This window comes from Salmo salar, chromosome ssa14, assembly GCF_905237065.1.
Source record: "Salmo salar chromosome ssa14, Ssal_v3.1, whole genome shotgun sequence".
NCBI classification, from domain to species: Eukaryota; Metazoa; Chordata; class Actinopteri; order Salmoniformes; family Salmonidae; genus Salmo; species Salmo salar.
In genome coordinates, this window is record NC_059455.1 from 3,047,110 (window position 1) to 3,057,139 (window position 10,030).

Here is a 10,030-nt window from a genome sequence, read left to right on the forward strand (position 1 = left end):
TCCCCTTCAGGAAACAGGGACGTGACCTATACTATCACCAATGCCTTCACGGCGGATGGCCTGAATCTTGCAGAGCACTCCTGCCCGGTAAGTGTTCTACAGAAACAATATCCTCATCTCCGAGGATTGCCTCTTCCTAGCCTGGCCAGAGTAGCTCCACTTATCCTGATTGGGTCAGACCACCCACATCTCGTCACCCCGACTGAGCCTATACGAGCTGGACCAGAAGGCGGGCCCGTTGCTGTCCATACATCCTTGGGTTGGGCTGTGCAAGGTCCAGCCCATTTACTTCTCTCCACCCAAGCTGTACAGTCACAGCAAGTCCTCTTCACCAGAAGCAATCCAGCTCCATCCCCCTGTCCAGCTACTGACCTCCTTCGGAATGTTGAGATGCTATGGAAGATGGACACCTTCTCCAACCGGAAGCTACAGGAGGTCACTCGCTCTAAACAAGACTCCTATGCATTAGACCTCCTGGAGAAGCGCACCACCACAACTGAAATGGATGGCGTTCGGAGGTACACAACCCCACTGCTACGGGTGCCCAACCATCCTCCTCTGGCAACCATGACGTGGGCTGTACTACCACTATTGCGTGGAACGGAGCGACGCCTGGTGAAGAATCCTGAGCTTGCTGAAGTTCATAACCGAGAGATTCATAACCTTGTGAAGGCAGGCTATGTCACCAAAGTGACAACTCAAGAAGAGGGAAACGCACTCGGCGAATCCTGGTATCTCCCTCATCATGTTATCCAGCAACACGGTGGGAAGTACAGACTTGTCTTCAACTGTTCATTCCAAGCTGCTGGTCAAAGCCTGAATGACTGTCTACCCCCCGGACCAATTTTAGGTCCTTCCTTGCTCGGTGTCCTTCTCCGGTTCCGGCAGCACTCTACAGCCATCAGTGGAGACATCAAAGCCATGTTTCATCAGATTCGTCTGCTGCCTTCCGACACTACACTGCTCCGGTTCATATGGCGAGATATGGAACGAGACGCAGAGCCCACAATCTATGAATGGCAAGTACTCCCATTTGGCACCACCTGCAGTCCTTGCTGTGCCATATATGCTCTGCAGAGACACGCACGGGAGCACCCAGACAGTGACCCAGAAGTATGGGATTCAGTGGGAAATGCCTTCTATGTGGATAACTGCTTACATCCACGGCTGAAGCGAAAGCACTCCTTGACAAAGTACGGAATCTCCTGTCCAAAGGGGGATTTGAGGTCCGACAGTGGGCGAGTAACAGAGCGGAGGTTATCCAGCACCTCCCGCCACAAGCCAGGTCTAGTAGCAGTGAACTATGGCTATCGCAGTCTGGGGCTAACCCACAAGAGCCCACTCTAGGATTGAGATGGAGCTGCATACCGGATACCCTGGGGTACAAGCACCGCTCCGCCCTGAGTACCGAAACCCCCACTCTGCGCACCATCTATCGGACCCTGGCCAGTCAATACGATCCCCTTGGGTATATTCTGCCATACACAACCCGGGCCAAAGTCTTAGTCCAGGACCTGTGGCAGACCAAGAGGGACTGGGATGAACCGATCCACCCGGCTGACCTAGTGGAACGATGGATCTGTTGGGAAACAGAGTTATCGGAGCTCTCTGAAGTCCAAATGCCAAGATGTTATGTACCACCCTGTGCTGACCAACTGGGATCATGCCTGGAACTGCATGTGTTCTGTGACGCTTATGGGGCGGTTTCCTATCTAAGAGTGGAGGATAAGGCAGGCCACATCCATGTATCCTTCGTCATGGCCAGGTCCAGGGTCGCACCCAAGAAGCAGTTGTCAATGCCTAGGCTGGAACTCAGTGCTGCCCTTTCTGGAGCCCAGTTGGCATCAACCTTGCGAGCCGAGCTCACCTTGCCAATCCAAAGGGTCATCTACTGGAGTGATTCAACTACTGTATTGACCTGGCTCAAGTCGGAGTCCTGCAGATATAATGTGTTCGTCGGAACTCGCATTGCGGAAATCCAAGACCTAACAGAAGTCCAAGACTGGAGGTATGTTGACAGCGTAAACAATCCTGCTGATGACGTTACTCGTGGTAAAACACTTAAGGAACTGGCTCAACCCCATCGCTGGAGTTTGGGGCCACCATTCTTGTCCCAACCAGAGAACGAGTGGCCGACAGCCCCCAGGCGTGCAGCCCCTCCGCAACCAACTGAAGCTCATGAGTTAAGGAAGTCCATCCAATGCTATAGCATCTCTATGGAACCGACAACAGCTCTCCCTGACATGACACAATCCCAAACCCTGCCGGATCTGATCACCGCCACAAACCAGACCTCAGATGGGGTGGCTTCCATACCCACCTCCCTCGCGGCAGAGACACTACTCCTCCAGCATGCACAAGCAGTTAGCTTCCCTGAGGAGCTAAAAGCTCTGAAAGCCGGTAGGGAGGTGGCTAAGGACAGCCGTCTTCTCTCTCTGGCCCCAGAATATGATCGAATCCTTGGAGTGATCAGAGTCGGAGGGAGGCTGCGCCAAGCAGAAGTTTTGGATCCCGACGCTATCCACCCAATTATCCTTGACTCCAGACACCCTAGTACCAGGCTCCTCATCAAGAGTTATGATGAGAGGCTTCTCCACCCAGGGCCAGAGAGAGTCTATGGGGAGATGAGGCAGAAGTACTGCATACTTGGAGGACGAGGAGCCATTCTTAAGCACCAATACGCCTGTGTGGAATGTCAGAGATGGCGGGCCAGAGCCACGGTGCCCAAAATGGCAGATTTACCCCCTGCTCGCTTGCGCCTCCTCAAACCACCCTTCTGGTCAACAGGAGTGGATTGCTTTGGCCCCTTAACGATCAAGTTAGGTCGTCGAGTGGAAAAGCGCTGGGGCATTCTATTCAAGTGTTTGACCACTAGATGTGTCCACCTGGACCTACTGGAGAGTTTGGATACTGAAGCGTTCCTCATGGCCCTACGGCGGTTTATCTCCCGACGGGGGAAACCCTACGAGATCCTGGCTGACAGAGGTACAAACTTCAAGGCAGGAGAAGCCAGGTTGGAGGAAGCCTTCCAAGCCATGGAACCCAGCCTCCAGGATCAGCTGATGGCGCAACAAATCTCATTCAAATTTAACCCTCCAGGAGCTCCTCATTTTGGAGGAACATGGGAGCGAGAGATCAAATCTGTAAAGACGGCCTTACGAGTCGTACTGGGGGACCAAACTGTCACGGAAACTGTCTTGCGGACTGTCCTGATAGAGGTGGAAGGGATACTGAACTCCAAACCCTTGGGATATCTCTCTGCCGACGTCGCTGACCCCGATCCGGTAACACCGAATATGCTCTTGATGGGACGCCGAGATGCGTCACTTCCACAAGCCATGTACGCTGATACCAACCTCGTTGGCAGGCGCCGGTGGCGACACAGCCAGATCTTGGCCGACCATTTCTGGGCCCGATTCATTCGGGATTACCTACCAAGTCTACAGCACAGAGGGAAATGGCGGAGAGAAATGGCCAGCCTGGAAACTGGCCAAGTCGTAATGATGGTGGACCCTCAGCTGCCTCGAGCTTCCTGGCCTGTGGGCCGTATCACTAAGATCATGCCTGGGACCGATGGTCGTGTTAGATCGGTGGAGATCCAGGTAAAGAACCGGACATATATCCGGCCAGTTGCCCGACTAATACCTCTCCCTGAGATGACAGAGGACGGGGAGCAATGAGCCTTTTTTAAGGAGTGTGGCAATTAACCAATTTCCGGGGTGGCTGTAGAAAAAGCCCATGGAGTTGGTGGAATAATCCTTTAATTCATTGTCACTTACTCAGCTGGGCCAGGGGCGCTTTAATTAGGTCAGGTGGAAATGTCCGACAGATCTCCACTCCATAAAAGGAGGAAATCACCATCGCCTGATCGCGCTGCTTTCTCTTCCTTCACTCTGTCAAATCCAGAAGTTCTGTGCGTCCATGAATCCACGTAAGTCCACCGACTCTGTTACCTTTCATCTGAACTATCTGTTGCGATCGGGAGAGTGGGCCATCAGTTGTTGTTTGAAGTTATTATTGCGTGGCTTGGAGCGCACGCTTCAAACATTTTGTCTAATGTGAATGGTCAATGATTCCGGCCCTACGGATCATAATAGGACAATTATGCAATTGGTATAGTTAATATGTAATGAAATTCCGTGTACACATGAAGACACTTGAAAGGGTGAAATAAGAAAGTAATTGTTTGTTGAACTGATCGGCTCTGATATCCAACTAATGGCGATTTATAGATTGAATAACCGATCACTGTTTGTATTATTCTTTCATGATTTATGATAAATAGTTACGAGCCTAAATGACTCACCGACGATTCCTATTGACTTATTAATTAACTGGATTGTTGAATTCCCTAAATGATGTTAACAATGAATGATTGTTATGATTAGATCTTTGTGATGTGTCAGTCGTTGCTAGGAGTGGTGGTAGGAGTCAGGCGCAGAGAGCAGAGGTAAGGAACTGTGTGTTTATTCAATAAAAATACAACACGATCGACGCCAACACAACGGGCGTGAAAAATGCAAAGTGCCCAAACAACAGGTGCACAGCATGCATGAAAATAGAACAGTAGTAGATCGCCAGCACATCCAAATACAAAACACAACCTGACGCTAAATAATCCCGCACAACACTGGGCGGGCTAACCAGGCTTAAATAACCAAAATCAAAAGACAAATGAGGAACAGGTGCAACCAATAAGACAAACCAAACGAAAAGGAAAAAAGGATCAGCGGCGGCTAGTAGGTCGGTGACGACGACCGCCGAGCGCCGCCCGAGCATGCAGGGGAGCCACCTTCGGTGGGATTCGTGACATGATGATGGATTTGATTGGATACTCGTTATTCTGTTTCCTTTGTTATGCAGCACAGACTACTCAGTAAATATACCACTTTATGGTTAAAGGAATTCCTGCCTCAGTCTCATCCATTCCTCTGTCACCTGACCCGTGACCACCTGTTCACCCTCACTGTCAGTCATCCTACCTGTCCAGCTACCCACACAGATTCCACTAATCTTTCAAGGACAATAGCCCAACACAATTCCAGGCTGTGTAAGGGCTATTTGACCAAGAAGGAGATTGATGGAGTGCTGCATCACATGACCTGGCCTCGACAATCGCCCGACCTCAACCCAATTGAGATGGTTTGGGATGAGTTGGACCGCAGAGTGAAGGAAAAGCAGCCAACAAGTGCTCAGCCTACAGTTAAGGTCAGAAGTTTACATACACCTTAGCCAAATGCATTTAAACTCAGTTTTTCACAATTCCTGACATTTAATCCTAGAAACAATTCCCTGTCTTAGGTCAGTTAGGATCACCATCTTATTTTAAGAATACGAAACGTCAGAATAATAGTAGAGATTTATTTATTTCAGCTTTTATTTCTTTCATCACATTCCCAGGAAGGTCAGAAGTTTACATACACTCAATTAGTATTTGGTAGCACTGCCTTTAAATTGTTTAACTTGGGCCAAATGTTTCGGGTAGCCTTCCACAAGCTTCCCACAAGAAATTGGGTGAATTTTGGCCCATTCCTCCTGACAGAGCTGGTGCAACTGAGTCAGGTTTGTAGGCCTCCTTGCTCGCACATGCATTTTCAGGTCTGCCCACACATTTTATATGGGATTGAGGTCAGGGCTTTGTGATGGCCACTCCAATACCTTGACTATGTTGTCCTTAAGTCATTTTGACACAACTTTGGAAGTATGCTTGGGGTCATTGTCCATTTGGAAGACCCATTTGCGACCAAGCTTTAACTTCCTGACTGATGTCTTGAGATGTTGCTTCAATATAGCCACATAATGTTGCTTCCTCATGATGCCATCTATCTTGTGAAGTGCACCAGTCCCTCCTGCAGCAAAGCACCCCCAAAACATGATGCTGCCACCCCTGTGCTTCACGGTTGGGATAGTGTTCATCGGCTTGCAAGCCTCCCCCTTTTTCCTCCAAACATAACGATGGTCATTATGGCCAAACAGTTATATTTTTGTTTCATCAGACCAGAGGACATTTATCCAAAAAGTACAATCTTTGTCCCCATGTGCAGTTGCAAACCGTAGTCTGGATTTTTTATGGCGGTTTTGGAGCAGTGGCTTCTCTCTTGCTGAACGGCCTTTCAGGTTATGTCGATATAGGACTCGTTTTACTGTGGATATAGATACTTTTGTACCTGTTTCCTCCAGCATCTTCACAAGGTCCTTTGCTGTTATTCTGGGATTGATTTGCACTTTTCACACTAAAGTACGTTCAACTCTAGGAGACAGAACGCGTCTCCTTCCTGAGCGGTAGGACGGCTGCATGGTCCCATGTGTTTTTACTTGAGTACTATTGTTTGTACAGATGAACGTGGTACCTTCAGGCATTTGGAAATTGCTCCCAAGGATGAACCAGACTTGTGGAGGTCTAGAATTTGTTTTCTGAGGTCTTGGCTGATTTCTTTTGATTTTCCCATGATGTCAAGCAAAGAGGCACTGAGTTTGAAGGTAGGCCTTGAAACACATCCACAGGTACAACTCCAATTGACTCAAATTATATCAATTAGCCTATCAGAAGCTTCTAAAGCCATGACATAATTTTCTGGAATTTTCCAAGCTGTTTAAAGGCACAGTCAACTTAGTGTATGGAAACTTCTGACCCACAGGAGTTGTGAAACAATTAATTATATGTGAAATAATCTGTCTGTAAACAATTGTTGGAAAAATTACTTGTGTCATGCACAAAGTAGATGTCCTAACCAACTTGCCAAAGCTATAGCTTGTTAACAAGACATTTATGTAGTGGTTGAAAAGCGAGTTTTCATGACTCCAACCTAAGTGTACGTAAACTTCCAACTTCAGCTGTATGTGGGAACTCCTCCAAGACTGTTGGAAAAGCATTCCAGGTGAAGCTGGTTGAGAGTATGCCAAGAGTGTGCAAAGTTGTCAAGGCAAAGGATGGATACATTGACGAATCAAAATATACAATATATTTTGATTTGTTTAACGCTTTTTTGGTCACTACATGATTCCATTTGTGTTATTTCATATTTTTGATGTCTTATTATTATACAATGTGGAAAACAGTGAAAATAAATAAAACCCCAAACTTTTGACTGGTACTGTAAGTATTCAGTAATTCGTTGAAGCACCTTTGGCAGCGATTACAGCCTTGAGTCTTCTTGGGTATGACACTACAAGCTTGGCACAACTGGGGGTGTTTCTCCCATTCTTTTCTGCAGATACTCTCAAGCTGTCAGGTTGGATGGGGAGCGTCGCCCACAGCTATTTCCAGGTCTCTCCAGAGATGTTCGATCGGGTTCAAGCATGGGTTCTGGCTTGGCCACTCAAGGACATTGACATTCAAGCTTGGCCTCTCCTGCATTGTCTTGGCTGTGTGCTTAGGGTCGTTGTCCTGTTGGAAGGTGAACCTTCATCCCAGTCTAAGGTCCTGAGCACTCTGGAGCAGGTTTTCATCTTTCTGTACTTTGCTCCGTTCATCTTTCCTTCGATCCTAACTATTCACCCAATCACTACTGCTGAAAAACATCCCCACAGCATGATGCTGCCACCACCATGCTTCACCATAGGGATGGTTTTCTCCAGACGGGACGCTTGGCATTCAGGCAAAAGAGTTCAATCTTGGTTTCATCAGACCAGAGAATCTTGTTTCTCATGGTCTGAGTCCTTTAGGTGCCTTTTGGCAAACTCCAAGCGGGCTGTCATGTGGCCACTCTACCATAAAGACCTGATTGGTGGAGTCCTGTGGAAATGGAAGGTTCTCCCATCTCCACAGAGGAACTCTGGAGCTCTGTCAGAGTGACCATCGGGTTCTTGGTCACCTCCCTGACCAATGCCCTTCTCCCCCCATTGCTCAGTTTGGTTGGGCAGCCAGATCTAGGAAGAGTCTTGGTGGTTCCAAACTTTTTCCATTTAAGAATGATGGAGGCCACTGTGATCTTGGGGACCTTCAATGCTGCAGACATATTTTCGTACCTTTCCCCAGATCTGTGCCTCGATACAATCCTGTCTCAGCACTCTATGGACAATTCCTTTGACCTCATGGCTTGGTTTTTGCTCTGACATGCACTGTCAACTGTGGGACCTTATATAGACAGGTGTGTGGCTTTCCAAATATTGTCCAATCAATTGAATTTATCACAGGTGGACTCCAATCAAGTTGTAGAAACATCTCAAGGATGATCAATGGAAACAGGATGCACCTGAGCTCAATTTCCAGTCTCATAGCAAAGGGTCTGAACACGTATGTATTGTAAATAAGGTATATTTTTTATTTTTAATACATTTGCCACAAATTTCTTTTTTTATTTAATCCATTTTAGAGTAAGGCTGTAACGTAACACAATTTGGAAAAAGTCAAGGGGGCTGAATACTTTCTGAATGCACTGTACCTAAGGCCAGGCATTTTGTTTTGTTTTTTCTACACCGCATTTCGATCATCTGACCTCAAGGCCGATATAGCACCTTCTCACACCATGTGTGAATTCATTGTCACGTGTGAATAACATTATCCTCTAACATAATTATCAAACTAGTAAAAAATAAATTCCCAACTATGTCGATTGACTTCAAATGAAATGTTCTGCCAACAATTCTCATCAGCAGCCTACACGCTTTAGCCTAATGCACCAAATTATTAGACTATTTTAAGGACATTATCAAGATAAATATTACCTTATTCATTGTCTGTTATCAATCTTATATGGGAATTATAGGCATTCTACTGTATTTAAGAAAATGTAGCCTATTTCTGAACAAAGTGGCCATTTTCATTTGCTATAGAAATACAAAAAAGTATCATGACACAAGGCGGGACCAGGTTTGCAGATGGTTGAAGTCTTACAATATTTATTAATCCAATAGATCAAGGCAAGAGAATGATCATGGACAGGCAAAAGGGTCAAAAAGAGTTCAGAGTACAAAAGGTACCGATGGGGAGGCAGAATCAAGGTCAGGATGATCAGGCAGGCGGGAAAGTAGTCCAGAGTCAGGCAGGGGTCAAAACCAGAAGGACTATCAAAAAGAGAATAGTAAAAGGAGTACTGAAAAAACACACTGGTTGACTTGACTAACATACAAGATGAACTGGCACAGAGACAGGAAACACCGGGATAAATACACTGGGCAAAATAAGCGACACCTGGAGGGGGTGGAGACAATCACAGAAACAGGTGAAACAGATCAGGGCGTGACAAAAGTTGACAATCCCAAAATTCGCACATTCATTAATACACATGGAAAAACGGAGGCACAGTCAAAAAATAGAAAAGATTTACCTATCTCCACAATAGCAGGCATATCCACCGACACACAAGACCAATAAAATCTTCATATTTTCTAGGTCAGCTGGGTGTAAACGTTAAAGTTGTTCTGGATGATACAGTGTATTTATAGGGAGTGAACTATTTCACGTGTTAGAATATAATTCAGAATGCCTGCACTTCTACACGCATTTTGTGGAGGCGGAGAAGCGTATCTCTAAATACTACAGTGTTAATGGAGTTGAAAAAGTTGTTGGGTTGTTATTTCTAAAGCGAATTAAAATGTCCTAGCCATTTATGTTCTGAAAAGTCTACATTTCCCCTTCTTTCATTTTCTGATATAAAAATGCCTATCATACCAATATGTTAAGAACAGACGAATACATTGTGAAATATTTTCGTTGATTGATGGTGTCTTGTTACGTAAGGATGAGACTATATCCTCCACAACCTTCTATGGTAGAAGCATCAATCAACGTAATATTTTTTCAGATGGCAGTCTATCCCGTCTTTCTGTTTAAAATCTCCAGGTTTTGAAGAATATATTGTTGTCTGCAAGGAGCGTCCCAGCGGGGTATTGCCCTGTTGGAGAGGATCAGCTTGAGCAAAGTGAGGTGTAGAATCACTGATCTACAAATAATATTCCCTGCCAAATCTTAGGCTTTGTGCAATTAAGATGCTCATGCTATGCCTCCCCTAGTTTAGGTGATCTCCCCCACAAACACTCACGCACAACCAGACATTGAATAATTGATTGGAGCAATCTTGTGTCAGTT